General features: G+C 39.6%; 1 protein-coding gene across 3 annotated transcripts in view; it reads left to right on the top strand.

The window, feature by feature from the left end:
- Positions 1-19,527, top strand: part of ADGRA1 (adhesion G protein-coupled receptor A1) — a 502,175-nt gene that overhangs the window by 74,808 nt on the left and 407,840 nt on the right. The window contains exon 2 of one of the 3 annotated variants that reach the window (XM_065552125.1): positions 13,654-13,736. The exons of the other annotated variants lie outside the window; for them this stretch is intronic. The gene's annotated coding sequence lies outside the window, so the exon portion shown is untranslated. The remainder of the gene's footprint in view (positions 1-13,653; positions 13,737-19,527) is intronic. 3 annotated transcript variants of the gene reach the window in all.

The raw sequence follows: 19,527 nt of genomic DNA, 5'->3' as shown, positions 1-19,527 counted from the left end.
CATCCTAGCTCTGATAGTCCAGCTCTGCTGCCTCTGGGACCCCACCCTACAAGAGCATTTCCCCAGTTTTCAGTAGGTGCCCGTCAGTTTTTCCATTAAAGCCCGTATGACTGTGCACGTGTCCCCCAGGCCTGGCTCTCCCTCTCTCATGTCTGGCATCCTTCCCCTAGCAAAGGATTCATCTCTTCAGAAGTGCTCCTTTGGGGCCAGAGGAGTGCTACAAAGGTGAGCAACGTCATCCTTGCTTGTTCCATACAGGATCTAGTTGATATACAAGGATGGTTCTCACTACATTACTAATATTGGTGCTGTGGGGCGAGAAGTCTTCCTGTTAAGGCAAATTTCCACTGAATATCAGGATGTCAAGATCTGGTCCATTATACATTTTTTATGGTGTTCATACTGCAGCAAAAAGAGTGAGGGAAAGCAAGCAATACTGCCAAGCTCAAGGGTCCAAAAATCATGAGTCAGCTCGTCTAAAAAGAGATCTTCAAACTGAGGGGTTTTTTTAAATGGGTTCTCTTATTTGCCTTCGAGTTTTTAAACACATAGGGTATAGCTAGGCCACATTTTCAAGCTTTTTCTCCACAATGGTGAGGGGTAGAAACTTTCTTTTTAAAAAAGCTGAACTTCAGTCACGACAGTCCAGGAGCTAGAGATTTAAGGAAAATACCAAATATTGTGAGACTTACAATCAGATCATGAAAGTTGGCAACACTGAAACAAGTTGAATCTTTGAGCTAATTTTTTTTATGTTACTGGATTGAAAGGAAATTTTTAGCATTAAACAGAAAATAATGTTGCTGTAGGTGAATACCCTATGTGTTTGTTTGGCTTGAGTTTGGTTTTTATAGAAAAAAAAACATTGCTGTAGGAAATGTTCATATTTTCCTAACATAGAAGGCTTTGAAGTGGTCAAGGAGTCTTATACAGTTCACCATAGATGTTAAAATTAGTAAAACCAAATTCATGTATAAGTGAGGTATTTGATTAATTAAGGCATTTAGGTAAACCCCATATATAATTTTCTGTTCTTGTACCTATTTAATACCACTGATGTTGTCAGTTTGCATGTGCACAGGAGTAACTCCTTGTATGTGGTTATAATTGGTTCAACATTGTTTGAGGCTTTTGAAGGATTTCTAACTAGGACTATTTCAATTTGTATGGGCACAGTCTTAAATTTTAATCTCAATGGAACATTTTTTTTCACCAACTAAATCTCATATAAAATTGGTTATCCATTTACTAATTCATAAAAAAGCTGAAGATAGCTGGTTTTTTCATGTGTTTTTGCTTTCACTTTTCATCAGAATTGCATACAGTTACTTAGATTAAATTAAGTAGATCATTCATCTGCTTTGTAGATGAGGTCTCTTTAGTCTCTCTTTCTTTTCCCTTAAATTTTTAAACAGTTGTTGTGGCATTTTGTTTTGCTGGGCTAAAACATTTATTTACTTACTTACTTACTTACTTATTATTTGAGGTAGCACCCATGATCGCTACTAGGTACTTTGGAGTCACTCTAGAAGAGATGTATCCTGCTCTGAAGAACTCATTATCTAAAGACAGACCGACAAGTAGACAATAATTAGAGGACGGTGGTGGTTACGTGACCCCACCCCTAGCCTGGGACTCCCACACCCTCCCCATCCCATCTTATCTGGGGAGGGCCAGAGGAGGACTTCTCTGACCTAGCTGCAGCCTGCTCCGGTGGGCCGGGCTAGGCGGCGGGGCTGGAGCTGCAGCTGCTTTGGAGGTTCTGGCCCCACCTCTTCCCTTCTGTCTCTGCTGGCTGTGCTGCCACTCCTTGCTCCCTCTGTTGGGGGGAGGGGCTGTGTCCCACCTCTCGCTCTCTATACCCATTCATAAGCCGACCCCCTTCTCTGGTGCTTCCCTTTTTTAGTAAAAAAAAAAAAAATCGCTTATGAACGAGTATATACGGGTTGGCAGTCTATGAAGACAGAATTGCTGATCTCAGTCCAGTTTATAATAGAAGGCCATCTAAAACATTATCTGAATTAGCAATGATGCTCATTCCCAACTTCCAAGATACTAATATCTAAAAGTCCAATAACGTCTGTTAACTTTAAGAGGACATAATAAAGTGACTGAGCATTTAAACCTACTGAGAGAAGTTGTATGCATCTATTCAGCTAGCTATTTGTTATGCTGTAGGAACATGACATTTTTTTGTAAAGGGTTCATTCAGATGGGTTGCAGTGATATTGATAGCCATGTTTTATATTCCTCCTTTGGAGTTGTATAGACTTTCTTGATAGCACTTTGGAAATAGGATGAGTCTGAGGCCTGTTTCTGGGAAGGCAACCTGTTGATATTGACCCAGCTGGATCTTAATCTTCTTTAGCTAGTACAACAACCAATTTTCTTTAGATATTCTTGGCGCGTACTTGTTATGTTCTCTCTCTTCAATTGAAATGCTGAGGTTAATGAATAGTCCCTTACAATATGTGCTAACTACGTTTTCTAAACCATCTTGCATTGTGTTGTGATGCTGGAAATCTATTTCCCAGACCTGAAGAAGAGTTCTGTGAGCCTTGAAAGCTTGTCTCTCTCACCAACAGAAGTTAGTCCACTAAAAGATATTACCTCACCCATCTTGTCTTTCTGGTTATTTTAGAAAATTTCTAAAAACCACTAAAGGTAAAGACCTGGGAGACATTTAGAATAACTGAACTTCATTTAGTAGAGCTTCAGGACATGATTCCCTAGAAAGTCGTTGTAATGCCTTGTGGATATTACTGCCAGAGTTCATTATTGTTAAAGCAATGTAACAAATTATAGTAACCATGCATTTAAGTGTTTTAGGAGGTATTTGACAGGAATCTAAATGGTAAAGTAATGCTTAATAGTCATGGAATACATGCAATGATTGAATGGATTGACCATTGGCTAATATGAAGGAAACAAAGACAAAGCATGAATCAAACATTCTTGAGCTAGAAAGAAAACTTTGGGCTGGAAGTAGGATCAAGTGGTAGGTACTTTATTTGTGTTAATTTATATAAATGGCTGAACAGTGGTGTTGAAAGCATAGTTTCTAAAGTTGCAGATATTGCTAAAATGGAAAGAACATCAAATATTGAACAACATAGCCTTAGAGCATTTAAGTATCTGAGTTGATAGATGGCAAATGCAGTTGGCAATAGTGTTTTTTTTTTTTTTTTTCTTTCCTCAAAATCTGTCTTGGCAGAAATATTGGGGGCTGGATGGATTTGGAGACAGACTTAACTGTCTGTTAACAGAGCTGGTCCCTCCAGAGTTGAAGCACGTTGCTCTGGTGAAAAGCGTACATTGCTACAGTATGTACTGTTTGGACTGTGGAGAAACAGTGGACTTCTGTCTCTGAAAGTATCTGTCGCCTTTAAAACAAAACAAACAAAACAGAACACCACAAAACCTAAATTCACTCAGGAGCCAGACCCAAGTTCTAGGTAGCCCTAAAGTAAGTGGGCTGAGTGTCCTCTCTTCCCCTCACTACCTTCTGCATCTGCATTGTCATGAGAGTCTAATAAGAATGTGAATAGTTGTAATGAAGTCAGAGTGCCTTTTTCTTGGCTCAGAGCCAAATCCTGAGCAATCCTGACTATATTAGTGATCAAGACTGCAGGGGTTCTCAACCTTTTTCTGTCTGAGAGCCCCCAACATGCTATAACTACTCCATGGCCCAGCTGTGCCACAACAATTGTTTTTCTGCATATAAAAGTCAGGGCTTGCATTAGGGGGTAGCAAGCAGGGCAATTGCCAAGGGCCCCACGCCACAGGGGGCCCCACAAAGCTAAGTTGCTCAGGCTTTGGCTTCAGCCCAGGGTGGTGGAGCTCAGGGTCCCGGGCTTCAGCTCTATGCAGTGGAGCTTTCTTCCTTGGGCCCCGGAAAGTCTAATGCCAGCCTTGCTTGACGGCCCCCCTGAAACCTACTCGCCGCCCCCCCCCCCCCGTGGGCCTTGAACCCCTGATTGAGAACCCCTGATCAAGAGCATCTCTGAGGATTTGACTTTAGACTTCTTATATGATCTGTTCTGCAAAGTTGCAGTTTATTAAATCAATCGTCTTTTCTTTTGCAAAAAGTACACTTGTGAGAACAAATTAATGTTATCCCAAGTGTTTCTAGGATAAAAATGTTCTGATACAAAGTAATAATATATTTATTATGGTTTCTCATTTGAATAGGTATCTTATGGAAAATGTAGCTATCTTGTATTTACCTATCCATCAACTATCTTTACATTTAGATGTTAATTTCCTGAGTACTGGCTGTAATTTTTTTTAAATGGTTAGTGTGTCTTTAATAAGCAATAATTTGTGATCAGAATTAATAATTTCTTCAACTGATTTCAAATTCCTCAGCATATTTCTATTTGGATGAGTACAAATAAACTGAAAACTTGATATTTTCTAGAAGGTGACATGCAAATGTGTATTTCCAGGTGTGCTCTGAATATTAATAATGTATTAACAGTCAGACCTTTAAATTACATTATCTCAATGTTTATTTCATTACATTTTAAGCCTCCACATATTCAATGTAGTCAGATAAAGTACTTTCATGGGTTCATTGTCTGGCATTCAGTGAACTGTACACAGTTCTACAGGATGGCATACATAATAGGTTGTAAAAAATGTGTAATATTAATTGAGAGAGAATGCGTGATTACATTATTCAAACTTCTGTTGTAATAGATACATAGAAGTGGGCAGAATTAAGGTTGCAGTTCATCAAATCTGAAACCATTTTTTATGGCAGTATCCTGAAGAGCAATTTTAAAAGGTCAGGTGTTTTCATTTAAAAAAAAAAAGAAGTTTGGCTGGAGCAATTATCTTTTCTCTCTCTCTCCCCATCCCCAGCTTTTCCTCTTAGTCAGGAACAGCTGAGGCTTTTGAGCTCAAACCTCTATCTGCCTTGCTGAAAATCGTCAGGCATATTCAGCCTAAATAGTGAAAGTTTTTCAGAAAGTTATCAGCAACTGAACACTGTTTATAATATACCCTGCTATGCAACCTTAATGATAGGAAGTCACAACCCCACTATAACAAATGAATATTTAAGAAACAAGATGGGTGAGGTAATATCTTTAATTGGACTAGCTTCTGTGGGTGAAAGAAACCAAGCTTTCAAGCTTAGGCCTGGTCTGCACTACAGAGTTAGGTCAAGATAAGGCAGCTTAAGTCAACTTAACTCTGTAAGCATCTACACTAAAATGTAGCTCCCACCGATGTAACTTGCCACTGCACTGACTTAATAACTCCACCTCTGTGAGAGGCGTAGCCCTTAACTCAATGCGGTTAGGTTGACGCAGTGTCAGTGTACACATTGAATTGCTTACCTCAATTGTTGCTGCCTTTCGGAAACTGTCCCACAATGTCCCATACTGGCTGTTAAATTGGTGCAAGCGTTCCTGGTGAATACACGCATCACTGACGCAAGGAGCATAGTGTGGACATGTAAAACCGATTCAATTACTGCAATGGTTGTATGTTGAAGTAACTTAGGTCGACTTAATTTTGTAGTGCAGACTTGTCCTTACACAGAGCTATTTTTCAGGTCTGACTCTGTGCAAACTTGAACGCTTGTCTCTTTTATATACAGAAGTTGGTCCAATAAAAGATATCAACTCGCCCACCTTGTCATCTCTTTAATATCCTGGCAACAGCATGGCTACAACACTTCAAACAAAAATGGATACTGTAACTGAAGAACGCTTTGTATAACAAGGAAAACATAATATGACCAGTATGATGGGCACAGCAACCTCTTTTTGTAATGAATTTTTTTGCTATTATGTAGTCCAGAGCAGACGTTCCCAACCAAGAATCAAACAAATGGAACCAAAGAACATACTCTGACAGCACTGTAAATTAATTAGTACACATCATTAATTCCTCCTTAAAATATACAAATTTTCATTGCTATCACTGCAGCTTCCATTTGTCCTCTCTTTGTACAAAGTGTGGATGAAATCCATTAGAATATTTCTGTTCTCAAAGCAGCAGGCTTCAATTTTTGTGGCATCTCTAATAATCAGTAGCTGTTAACTAAAGACTGCTCTAATCTATCAGGATAAAAAGGCTTTCATAGGCTTTGATCCTTAGGCTTCTTATTAAGTATTCAGCTTCCTTTGAATTAGTAATACTGTTTCAAATTATAAATCATGATCTAGCTGAATAAGACCAGTAGGTACTACTAGTAGAATGCACGCAGAAAGATCAGTGGCCCCTGCTGTCCCATTGACATAGTACTTAAGACATGATCTATTAATATTTTATAATATTTGAGGATATTCTTTTATAAAGTCAAAGAAACAGTGAAGAGCTATTGCAGTGCTTTCTATGGCAAGAGAACAAAACTTTCCTTTCACAAGAGAGGGGCTACATGTAATTTGGTGTTGAAGGGCCAGGTGGGCGCTAAGTGAGTTTGCCTGTTTTCCATTATTGAAAATATTAAAGCAGTTTTGGGCTAGCTGATACTGGTTAGTTTTTGCTCTGAGTTGGAAGTGCTGCAAAGCTAGATTGCCCATAGAGGGAGTGGCAGGAGCAATACTCCTTAAGGAAGTCAGGTTGCCTCTCGGAGCTCTCCAGTGCACAGGGGGAAGCAAATGTGTTTTATGGGTGCATTGGCACATTCCCTGCTGTGCTGGTCAGGGCTGGCCTTACCATGAGGCAAACTGATGTGGCTGCCTCAGGTGCCAGACTATGGGGGAAAGGGGGCGCCTCTAGGACCCAGAGTGTAGAAAACTGTCTGCTGCTGGTGCATATGTATTCTTTCTGCTCTAGATGCACACAGATGGTGGAGTGCTGTGCTGGAGGAAGGAGGGCACGAGACATAACAGGCAGGCAGGAGAAAAGGTGAGAGGGAATAACAGAAAGCAGCAGGAGCTGCAGGGAGAGAGAGGAAGAGGAGCCTCTTATGTACCTCTCTAGCACCCCCAGGAACCTGGACTGATTAACACCAGCTTCTCAGGTAGTTTCCTGTTTCCTGCTGCTTTCCCTGAACCCACTTGAGGAGAACAGACAGTCAACTGAAGTAGTAGGAGCCAGTTAGGCCCTTAAAACGCTGATATCTTCCCTCACTCAGGCCCTGCTACCAGCCTGCTTATTTGTCCCCTTCAATTGAGTGTTGAGAGCCACTATAGCTGGCGCAGAACAGCAGTCATGACTGAAAGAAGAAAACGCCCCTCTGGGGCAGCATTCAGAAAAAGAAAGAAAGAAAAGGAAGCTTTTCTATCTGTGCAGGAAGGAGCTCTCCTGAGATGAATAGACACAAATGTTCACAGTGAGTCTTCCAGCCCCGGTGAGGATGTGAGTGGTGAGGAGATGCCTGATCTTCCAGTTAGTCAGAGTGCAGGTGACCTGGCAGCTACTGCAGCATCCATATCTCCATCTCAAATGGAAGTAACCATGCACATGCCTGAAGAAAAGTGTAGATCAGAGAAGAGTGTGGTGGAGGCACAAGAAACAGCTGCTGCTGAGTTTAGTTCCTTAAGTCTAGATGATCCAGGACTGTGGACCCACTTGAGCAGTGGCCTGAGGACTTCCTTGTACTGCATGGGCCACAGCAAGTAGAAAAACTTCATGTTCCCCAAAGACAATGAAAATAGAAGTTTCCATCCAACACGTTACTGGCATGAAATCCCCAATGGTGACAAAGTGGAGGCCATGGCTTATGTACTGAAAAACCTAGAATGCTGCATACCATTTTTGTTGCAAACTCTTGCAGCCTAATGTTCCAGCCACATTGGGTTCTACAGGAACAAAGGACTGGAAAAATCTGGCTAGAAATCTGGCATCCAGTGAGAAGGCAGCAAATCACCAGAGAGCATTCCATAGGTGAAAAGAGCTTGAGATGAGACTAAGGTTAAAGTCCACCATAGATGACCAGCATCAAGAGAAGATTGTATCAGAGTCTCTTTACCAGCAAAATGTTCTGAAAGGCTCATTGCCATTGTGAGAATGCTTGCTACTCAAAACCTAGCACCACATGGCACTTCAGATCAGCTGTATGTGCCAAACAATGGAAACTTCTTTAAAATTGTGGAGCTGATGGCTGAGTTTGATGCTGTACTCCAGGAGCATCTAAGACGAGTCTGCACCAAAGAAATGTACATACACCACTACCTTGGAAAAACGATTAAAAATGAGATCATACAGTTACTAGCAACAAAAGCCAAACAGAAGATTGTGGCAGATCTGAAGTCAGCAAGATATTACTCTGTTCTGTACTGCACACCTGACATCAGCCATACGGAACAAATGACTTTTAATGGTGCGTTTTGTAACAACAACAGAACCTAGTGAAAATGTCCCTGCAATGGTGACTGTCAGAGAACATTTTCTAGAATTTATTGATGTTGATGATACTACAGAAACTGGTATGACAAATGTGCTTCTTAAAAAGTTGGAAGATACGGGAATTGCGATAGCTGACATGAAAGATCAGGGCTACGATAATAGTGCCAACATGAGAGGAAAGAACAGAGGAGTGTAGACATGGATCTGAGAGTTAAACCCTCAAGCTTTTTTTTTTTTTGTCCCATGCAGTTCTCATTCATTAAACTTGGTGGTCAGTGATGAAGCATCAGCTTCTAGTGAGGTTGCTGAATTTTTTAATGTAATTCAAAGCATCTATGTATTTTTCTCTGCATCAACTCATCGATGGCAAATTTTGAAGTAACATCTGGGACCATCCTCTCTGACCCTGAAACCACTGAGTGCCACATGATGGAAAAGTCGAGTGGAGGCGATAAAGCCTATCAAACACCAAATTGGGACGATAGATGATGCCATAATTGCCATTCTGGAGGAGAATGTTATGACAGGAACTGTTCGTGGGAGAACACTGGCAGAGGGAAATGGAATCACGAGAAACATACATAACTTCAAATTTCTGTGTGGCTTAGTGTTGTGGCATGACCTACTGTTTGAAATAAATATTGTAAGCAAGAGACTCCAAGGTGTTGACCTTGATATATCTGGAGCAATGGAACAACTGGACAAAGCAAAGTCATACCTACAGTCTTACCGGTTAGATGAGGGATTTCAAAACATTCTGAAGAGTGCACAGAAGTTAGGAGAGGAACTTCACACTGAAGCTATTTTCCCACCCATTCAAGAATACAAGAGTCACTGAAGAAGACGACATTTTGATTATGAGGTACGGGATAATCCCATAAGAGACCCCAAACAATAATTCAAAGTTGAATTTTTTTAACCAGGTGCTAGATTGTGCAATACAGTCAGTTGAAGAACATTTCATGCGGCTCAAGGAAAACAGCAGTATATTTGGGATATTGTATGAAATTCCAAAACTCCTCCCTATACCTGAAGAAGACCTACACCAGCAATTCAGGGCACAAGAGACAGTATTGACCATGATGACATGCATGATATTGATGCGAGTGATTTAGGTGATGAACTGAAAGCTTTTAAGATCCATTTCAGCTGCAGGATCAACTCCAAAGGTTGTTCTAGAATATATGTTCACAAATAAGATGATCACCCTCTTTCCAAATGCTTTTGTTGCTCTGCACATGCTTCTAACACTTCCTATAACAATTGCCAGTGGAGAACGCAGCTTCTCCAAGCTGAAGTTAATAAAAACACATCTACACTCCACAATGACACAGGAGAGGCTGCTCAGCCTTGCAACCATCTCAATAGAGCATGAGCTGGCCCAGACTGCGGACCTTCAGCAGGAAGCAGTTCAAATCTTTGCAACCAAGAAGGCATGGAAAGCACCACTTTGATTATTTAAACAGATAAAAATGCCAGTGTTTACTATGCAGACAAGAAAAGTTACATTTTCTGTTCAGACATTTGGAAGTTAAGGGTTACTTAAAATTTTTGAACAAGGCATTTTAAGTTGTTAATTCTCCTTTATTGGTGTAGGTAGCAGAGCAGTACCATAAGAGGAATAGAACAGGAAGAAGGCAGAATTGAGACCTTTCGAAGTTTTGGCCCAAGCAAGGGGACATGGGGGGCCTCATTTCATCTCCCCGCCTTCGGTGCCAAAATGTTGTGGGCCGGCCCTGGTGTTGGTTGCACTGTGTGGGCTGGTGCAGAGGGATAGGCACATGGTCCTGCTGTCTCACTGTCCCTTTTGAATGATCACATGATTGCAAAGGAGCAGGACTGTACTTTTGTCTGGCCCTTACATGAGATGTACAATGAAGGGAGAAGATTCCTTGTGATGACCTCCTCCCACACTATGCATTGCATAGGATTTGGAACAGTCTGGCTCCCAATTTCTAATAAAGAATATATTTCATTATTAGGAAGCATTCCATAGTGAGTGTTCTAAATGGGCATATTTGTATGCAGGCAGAAAAAGGTTTAGTTAGAACCAAACTGATTCAGAAGGTTGTGATGTATTTCATACGTAGTATGTTTTAAAAAATGGAACAAATGGTTACAATTACTTGTTACTGAGGCAGATGAAAATATCTGAATTTTAAACTCTGCTGTTTATTTATAAATATCTTTTTAAAAGGGGTTGAATTAAATTTAAAATGGAACTGGTTTTAACATTAAGAACCAATGTAGTATTAATCAATAGCCCTTCTGGAATTAGTTTCCCCCCCCCCCCCCAGAGTTTATCAATAATTTGGTGCAACATTTTAGTGTTTCCTAATTTTTGTCATGCTCAACTGCATGAAGAAGTCATAAATTCTGTACCAGGTTGTTCTGTAGAATGACAGGAAGAAAGGGCACTGGACATGTGACTAAGTTACACCACCTCCCTTTGAATGGAAAATTGCTTTATTGTTTATACTGTAATTCAGTAAGGGCTTGATACCAGTAAATTGCAAATCCAAATTGATCCAAAGAGATTTTCTTCCCCCAAAGTTGTTATCTCCCAGTGTTGTGGTGGCTTTGATCAAATTACCTATAGTTTGTATGCTCTTGTTGAAACACAGGTTAGACAGTCAGGTGGTGTGCACCTTATCAATTTTTGGTTTGGTTTTTGTTGCATTTCCTTGTTTTTTTTCTGGGTAACCAAAGAGAATTGCAGGAAGCTTGACAGTGGAGAGAGTCCTTATTGTGCTACTACATGATTGGAAGGGCAGGGATAGGAGGGTACAAACCAATTCTATTCTGCTTGTTCCAAAAAGGCCATTTATGGTTTCTAGGGATAAAGAATAGGTGTAGCTCTTTGGGCCAGGTTTGGTTCACATGGAGCACAGCCATTTAGGCTGTTCTAAGAGAATAAATAAAATAAACCTTGAACTGTAATAACTCTTCATTGACTCCATAGTGGTTTGAAGCACAAAATTCCTGAAATAGAATCAAAACCAATTATTTTCATTAAAATAATACAGAGGGAGTTTCATGGTTCTAAACCATTATGTAGAGTAGAGCTGGTCAGGAAGTGATTAATTCCTCTTAATTTTTTTTGCATTTTTGCAAAAAGCTTTAATTTTCCTCAAAAAATGTTAATGACAAAATTTGGGTTTTCATATTTAAGCCTGAAAACCAACATTTGTCAGTTTTCATTGACTGAAAAGCAAAGTTGAGGTATGGCATAAAATTTGTTTTCAAGGTTTATGTGATGAAAACTTGAATATTAGTTGAAATGGAACATTTTGCGTAATAATTGTACTTTCTGAACACCTATTTTTGACAGAAGAACTTGATATATGTTAATCATAAGACTGAAACAACAGAAACTCTTTCCAAAATGTGTAATTTGAGGTTATTGCGTCACTAGAGAGCTATAGGGTTTCACCCTAAGGAAACCTCTTGCTTCATTTATTAGTGTTTATATTTTTAGGCGAAGAGTGAGGAGGAATTAAATCCCATCTGAATTGTTTTAGCTTTTCATATTCCTTTTGGTCTCAAACTGTCCAAAATGTTCTGATTTTCACCATAAACTGGATAGCACCCTAGCTATGTCCTGTTAAAAATTAGATTTATACCCGACCTGGTGGGTCTCTCATATTTGTCATTGAAACTTCTCTATAAGTCCGCAATTCAGGAAAGCATCCCTTAAAGGGGCCTTAAAAGTGATGGTGCTTTCGTGAATTCAGGTCTAAAAGCTGAATTTATACTTCATCTATAAGAGGGACCTCCATGAAAAGCTTTATATGTTGGCTCTGCTTTTAGACTTTGTATCAGCATGTGCTGTGGATTATTTAAAATGCATAAATAAATGTTCTATTGTCAACCAGTGAGTAGAAGGGCCACGTTTTCAAACTGACCTCAAACTGGTCTTCCGCATTTATATAAGCAAACTTTGTGTATGCACTCATATCAATTGTCAGATTGGAAAGTTAGAGCATAATTACAAGCCAAATATCCATTTGCAATTTCTGAGGTGGGTTTTTCAAATTTGGTGCTGAAAGTACAGCATTATGTTGGAACTGCTTTTTGTAGATTATTTCATATGGCCCTCATAATAGCAAATGTAAGTCCTCGATAGATGTGGGACAGTATTACTGTGCTGTTATGATTTTTTTTTAAATCTAGTCTTCCAGTAATAAGTAGCTTTTAAATGTCCCTGTGTTCTATTCCACATTCTTATATTTTTGATTACAAGAATACTGTAGATTCAAGGATCAACTTTTAATCTCCTTTTCTTATCCGTCTACTCCTGTGATATGCATATGCAAATATTTGTTTGGGGTAAATTTATGTTCTCATATAGAAAAAATATTAACTATCAATCTTTTTTTCAATTGAGTTGCAAAGAACAGTATTTGTTAATTTACATTCTACATTGATATTCAGATAGAAAAAATATTTTTCCAGTTATAATTATGTTTGAAGCATCGTAGTGATATTGGTAAAGGATCCTGGTACACACCATCTCTAAAATACAATACAATATTTTATGAACATTTCAGTAACTTAAAGTACAAGAGATAATAGTAATTGTATGCTAGTAATTTGCTACTTGGTATTATCGTCTGAGAAACTTGTAATTTAACTTGAACAATATAGAACCAGAAGCTGATCTGTTTTCAAGCTTTCACTGGTGTGTTTATTTTGGAGAAACTTTTCTCGCCACTTCCTATTCGTGCTTAAAGCTCCGTTCCTTTTTGGAATTTGTGCAATTCCATGTAATCTTAAGAAAAACCACTGGACTGCTGAGCTCTGAATATTAGGTTCTTATTGACACCCATACCTCCCTGCCAAATGGCCCAAGGAGTAAAGAACAAACAGAATTTAGATGTGATAATCCTGCTCTTTCAAATTAAAGATTTTAATGTTCCTTAGGATAAAGTATTTTCTCATATAGATCAGCCAGAAAGAAATGTGTGTTTGTCTTGCAACAGACAGTCTTTCAATTTCCCATGGGGTTTGGCAAGTATTTAGTGAATTAGTAGCTAGGGTGACCAGACAGCAAATGTGAAAAATCGGGATGGGGGTGGGGGGTAATAGGAGCCTATATAAGAAAAAGACCCAAAAATCGGGACATCTGGTCACCCTATTAGTAGCTAATATACACCATCATGAGGGGGAAAAATGCCATTGCAGGCTTCACTTCAGCAAAATCCAATCTCCTAATGGTACCTTTGGATTAAAATATGGTAGCTATAAAAGCAAGCCAATAAGATAAATGCCTACATTGATGAAGAATTTGACTGTTGTTTCCTGTTCTTTAAGTATTCAGTTGTATTCTGCTTATGTCTGCTATAGGAGCTGAGACACATGAGTATTTGAGAGAAAATTCTGAGTACATATTTCTTGGAGACGCTGAGAAATGTATGGCATGATAAACTGTAAGTAATTGAAACTGGGAAGAGCGCAGAGAAAGAAAGGATCCTGCAGAATTTGAGGGAGTTCAGTTAAGGGCCATGGGGCATGGAAAAACAACTGTATGAAGAGAGTCTGAAAAAACTGGGATTGTTTACCTTGTAAAGGAGATGAATAAGAGAGGATCTGATAAAAGTATCCAAAAGATCTAATCATATAGAAAAGGTAGATTTGGCGCTTCTGTTCGCCCAGTTGCCATTTGATCTTGTGTTATGACAGTCAATGAAATTGAAAGGTACCAAACTCAAAACTGATAAAAGGAAATACCTTTTCACACAGCATGTAATTAGACTCTGGAACTTACTGCCACAGGATGTCATTGAGGGCAAGAACTTAGCAAAATTGAAAGAGGGATTGGATATTTTATATAGATCAGAATATCCAGAGTTAATGCAAACAACAATGTATGGAAAGGAAGATAAAGCTTAATGTTTCAGTACAATCTTTAATCTTAGAGTCTAGGATGAGACTTTTTCATATGGAGGGCAGGCCACATGTACCTATGTTGGGTTTCTTGTACCTTCCTCAAAAGCAGCTGTTACTGGCCACTGTTGGACTAGGGGGACCATGGGTCTGATCAGTTATGGCGATTCCTATGTTCTTGTTCGTGATTTCAAGTTAGTAGTGTTTGTAGAAGAGCAAACATTCATCGCCTTTAATGGACTAAGAGGCTATAAAATTAATAAATTGAACTATTTTCCTTATATTCAGTAGTACCATTTTTCTAATTATAGAAAGCAGTTACTGCCTCACTATTCTATTTTTCAATCTGGGGAAGGACATGTATATCCCTTCTCCAACACCCCCAAACTTTCATCCTAGTGCAGCGGGGATAGAAGGGACAGGAGAGCCACCTGCAGAAATGTCGCTCAGCTATGGAAGCAGCACTGCTCATCTCACTACCTCCATCACAAGGCTCACTGATAAGCCTTGTATAATATCTCTGAGATCAGCAGCAAAGGTAGAGGCAGACGTGCATACAGTAGCGGGGTGCAACTGAGAAAAGAAGCCGTTCATCTCCTGGCTGCACATATGTAGATATTAGGAAACACTATTTCACTAGGAGGGTGGTGAAGCACTGGAATGGGTTACCTAGGGAGGTGATGAAATCTCTATCCTTAGAGGTTTTTAAGGCCTGGCTTGACAAAGCCTCGGCTGGGATGATTTAGTTGGTGTTGGTCCTGCTTTGAGCAGGGGATTGGACTAGACCTCCTGAGGTCTCTTCCAACCCGAATGTTCTATGATTGACCACATGGCCTTGAAAAAAGGAAATATCCTTTTTTTTTTTTTTCCCCCCTGGGTCCTGTCAAGGCTTGTTTTACAAAAACAGTCTTTGTAAACCATTGTAGATTCTGGCCAGTTATAGAAAGAGCTGCTGGTCAGCTAAGCCATGGAGGTTGGCTTAGGTTAGCTGAGCACGTATGCGTTTGCTTCTGGAAACTCCCTGTCTTCCATCACGTAGCATGTTGTTACCGTCACCTTACTATTCTTTGCGAGTAATCTCAAGCCAATCCTCATGCTCATAAAGAATAGGTTGTGTAAGGAGTTGGACTCTAGGTGAAATCCTGGACCTGCTGAAATCATTGGGAAAACTCACATTGATTTCAATGGAGTCAAGATTTCACCCTCTGGTTCCAGGCAGTGTAAGTATTGAGCCTATAAACAACTCAACAGCACTGCCACCATCTGCTGGTGGCTACTGTCCCACTCTCAGCTAATGGTTTCACTCCTCCTTATGTCCTCTGCACCATAGGTGAGCATTGAATTGTGGAAGTGTCTGCATTTCATACAATAATTAAAACCTTAACTCAAATTCAACTGGATTGCCAGACAAACAAAACAAAAATTGGTTCTTTTAATAGCATACCCCTCAACAATCCCTTTACATCCCCATCCCTTAAACTGACATCTATGTCAGGTGCCCAATAAAGAGAAGTACTATCTATTTTTATTTACTGCATTGTTAATCTTTCATATAAATCCTTTTTAAAGATAAAAATGCACCCATCTAGTACTCTGAATGCATGAATAACCTTTTTAAAAAGTACATATCCATTTACAGTTTATAGCACCTTTCCTCTCAAAAGCTCTTAAAGCTCTTTTCAAACATTCTTACAACTCCCACAAGAATCAAGTATTACTACATCCATTTTACAAATAGGTATACTGAAGCATAGAGACACGTAAGTGATTTAGTCAGGGTCATACAATGAGTCAGAGGCAAAGCTGGGAATAGAACCCAGATGTCCTGACCCATTCCCCAATCAGTAAACCACCACACAATTGCTATTGAGAGTCAGGCTATTGAGATTTAATTTGCCATATAGTGGTAAACTGGAATATTTCTTTATTCCAAAGAACGCATGATATAAGCCCTGATCTGCAAACACTTATTCTCATGGTGACAGGTTTCAGAGTGGTAGCCGTGTTAGTCTGTATCAGCAAAAAGAACGAGGAGTATTTGTGGCACCTTGGAAACTAACAAATTTATTTGGGCATAAGCTTTTGTGGGCTAAAGCCTACTTCATCAGAAGCATGCAGTGGAAAATACAGAAGTGGGCTTTAGCCCACGTAAGCTTATGCCCAAATAAATTTGTTAGTCTCTAAGGTGCCACAAGTATTTCTCATTCTTTTTACTTATTCTCATGCTTAACTTCATGCAGATAAGTAGTTCTACTGAAATCAATAGGGCTAGTCATATAAAGTTAAGCACAGGAACGGGACCATACACAGGAAAACATTACAGTAGGTGTGATAGCACAGCCCAGAACCTCAATGCTGCCCGTATCTTACCAAATTATACATTTTTAAAATGTGTAACTTTTGAAGTGAGATTCGTGTTCCTACTAGCATAGTCTCCTCAAGGAACATTTCAGATCATGGTTAATTTTTTAAGAGAACACCTTAAAAAGCTGTCATAATTTAGTGTCATGAATTTTGGGGGGCAAAATTAATCTACATATTATGAGGATGCTACAAATCCATACGAATGCTACATTAAAATGTGAAATATATAGTAGAGATGTTTTAGGCAGTGCCCTGCAAATCTGCGGATATCTGCGGACCATGTTTGCGGATCGTGGATGGATGAGAACACAAATTTTGTATCCATGCAAGGCTCTAGTTTTAGGCTTTTAGCATTGTAAGATTATATGAGCATTAGTGAAATGTGATTGCACATTTTTTGTGCTGTCTGGATTTCTTTAACCACTGTTTATACTATCAGATTTGTTTCCATAGTCAACCACTAATGCAATAGATTTTCCAGGTGTTGAATTTCTTGGATACAGTTGATTGCATTTTTGAAGCTCTCTGCAGTGTTTCCTGTCATGACTGGAAAGCCTTTAGGTCTGACGGTATTTGGACAGTCAAATTCATCTGTATACAAACAAAGAGAAAAGAATATACTTTACTTAAGTGGATCAGTCTGGTTTAAAGGTTTGCCAGTGCTTGACAAATACAGTAAAAGAGCCAATCCTATTACTTTTCTGAAGTACTTACAGTTCCATTAGTAATGCTTTGATTCCTGCTGCTTTTCGTCCTGTTCAGTTAATGAATGTGGCCCTGTGGCTGAGGGAGCTTGTTTCAAAAGCTGTGAACTAGAACTTCCCCACTGTTAAGGAATCATACTAAGATCCTACACCGTGTGCAAGACAGTGAGCTAGTTTTTTTTTTTTTAAGATTTAATTCAAATGAAACAAAATCTGGGTTGGGACTAGAGTTCTGTGTTCTGCTAGTGATGTGAATGTTCAGTTTCACTGTCTGGACTGTGGTGTTGCTTGAATAAACATGCTCTCAAATGTGTTTTAGTTAATTAAAGCAGATTTGCAATGATTTATGCAAGAATTCTCTGCCATTGTTATTTTTAATGTGACCTAACAGTCTCTTATACCACCCAGAAGGAGTGTTGTGGAAAAGCATCCAGCAAGGATAGTGAGAGAACAATATACTTTTGTTCCAAAGAAAATACTGTGTCTAGGTTTTAACCCTAGAGGTTTATTTTCCAATAAGTTTCAACTGAAGGCTTCGATTGTGTCTTTCACACCAAAAGATCCTTCTACAAACTCATGTGGTATTATCATCAATTATAATTAAATGTCTTATTTTCATCTTAAATATTATATGTGCAGTGAAATGATCAAAAGTGCAAAGAATATTTAAAAGGCCCTTTCATTCATTCAAATAACTCAAAATAATGTATAAACAATACTTAATCCCTACAAGATTCCTCTCCATGCATCCCACAATTCATCTGATTTGCAAACCAGTGCCATTTTCAAACCGATGTCAGGCAGCATGGAGTAAACACTATGGAGTGCTGTGTTCCTGGTGGTCATTAATACAAACTGGCTGTGCATATGCATTGGCATTGTATTGCAAGGCCTGTTTAATTACTTGGAGAGACTCCTAACTCCCAGCAGCACCCTGGTGTTACCTGAAGAAAATTGTTTAAATCACCGTCTACGGTTGTATTATGATACTTACTGGAAGAGGTCCCCTCCCCAGCACTGCCAGGCTGGGTTTCTGCCTTGCGCTGTCTGACACTGTCTCTACGTCAGGGCTTTGTGGGTCAAAGACATCCTGCCTGTCCAGGTCTCCTGCTCAGGGTGGTGTTCGGTGTGTTTTCGGTGGTGTCCACAACATGCTGGGGTTTGGTAGTAGTCTCCTTCATAGACATGTGTTCCAGCTCCTCATGGTAGGCACAGACCACCTGAGTTCTACCAGAGATCCTGGTTTTGTTCCTGTTGTTTTTATAACCCTGTTGGAGAGCCTTTCCTTTGTTACGGCACTGGTTTGTGTCCTGGGAGTGCCCCCTCTCCTTCATGTGGCTTGGTTATCCTTATGCATATCTTGGTATTCTGGTGACTGCTGATAAGATGGAACTGGACTGTCTTCTCTGCCTAGAAGGCAAGGAAGTCCAGGACCTCAGCAATGGACCATAAAAATCATAAGGCATGGCTGCTGTATGTGGCTGCTATGTAATCAGTCTGTTACTTTGGTTATGTGAACATGCCATGAGTTAGAATTGCAAAAGGAGCACACCTGGCTGTGCATCAGCATTTAAATGGACAGGTGGCAACTGGTCAAGGTGATCCTAGGGAGTTGAGGGGCTCACAGATAAACAGAAAGGCCAACACTGGTGTGCAGCAAAGCAATTTGGGATATCAGTGGGAGGACTTCCAGAGGCAGAACAGTTGATTTTAAAATGGGGCTGCCTCCACACTTTGTAGAAAAACTCACCTTGAATATCAGTAAATTCATTTTCAACATGGAATAATTAATTCCACTTGAGACACCAGATAATTTGGGGTGGGAAAGAATATTCAGTATGTGGATGCAAGGCATCTTATCTTGGGAAAAAATCAAGTTAATCTGAAACAATTTTTAATCTATTTATACTCCCCAGACTCCTGTGAGCTAGGGCAGTGCTATTATCTCCAAGTTACGACTGGGGAACTAAAAGGCTAAGTGACTTGTCTGTGGTGGAGTAGTGAATCTCAAGTGTAGATAAGCCCTAAATTGAGAACAGTGCCTCCGCTGGTGTGCTTGATATTTAGCTATCTCAAGAAGGAATCATGAAGGTTGTGGAGTACTGGATTCTTCATACCTTACCCTGCTGTGACATAAGGTGATCCAGAAAAAGTTACATTCTCTCTCTATTCAGTGTAACATTAACTAGAGAGGGGTAAGGCAGTGGAACTCAGATCTAGACTACCTCTAAGATTAGGGTTTGGGTCTCAGGTGGAGATGTGGTGG

The sequence above is a fragment of the Chrysemys picta genome, chromosome 7, assembly GCF_011386835.1.
Source record: "Chrysemys picta bellii isolate R12L10 chromosome 7, ASM1138683v2, whole genome shotgun sequence".
NCBI classification, from domain to species: domain Eukaryota; kingdom Metazoa; phylum Chordata; order Testudines; family Emydidae; genus Chrysemys; species Chrysemys picta.
This window is presented reverse-complemented; position numbering and strand designations above follow the sequence as displayed.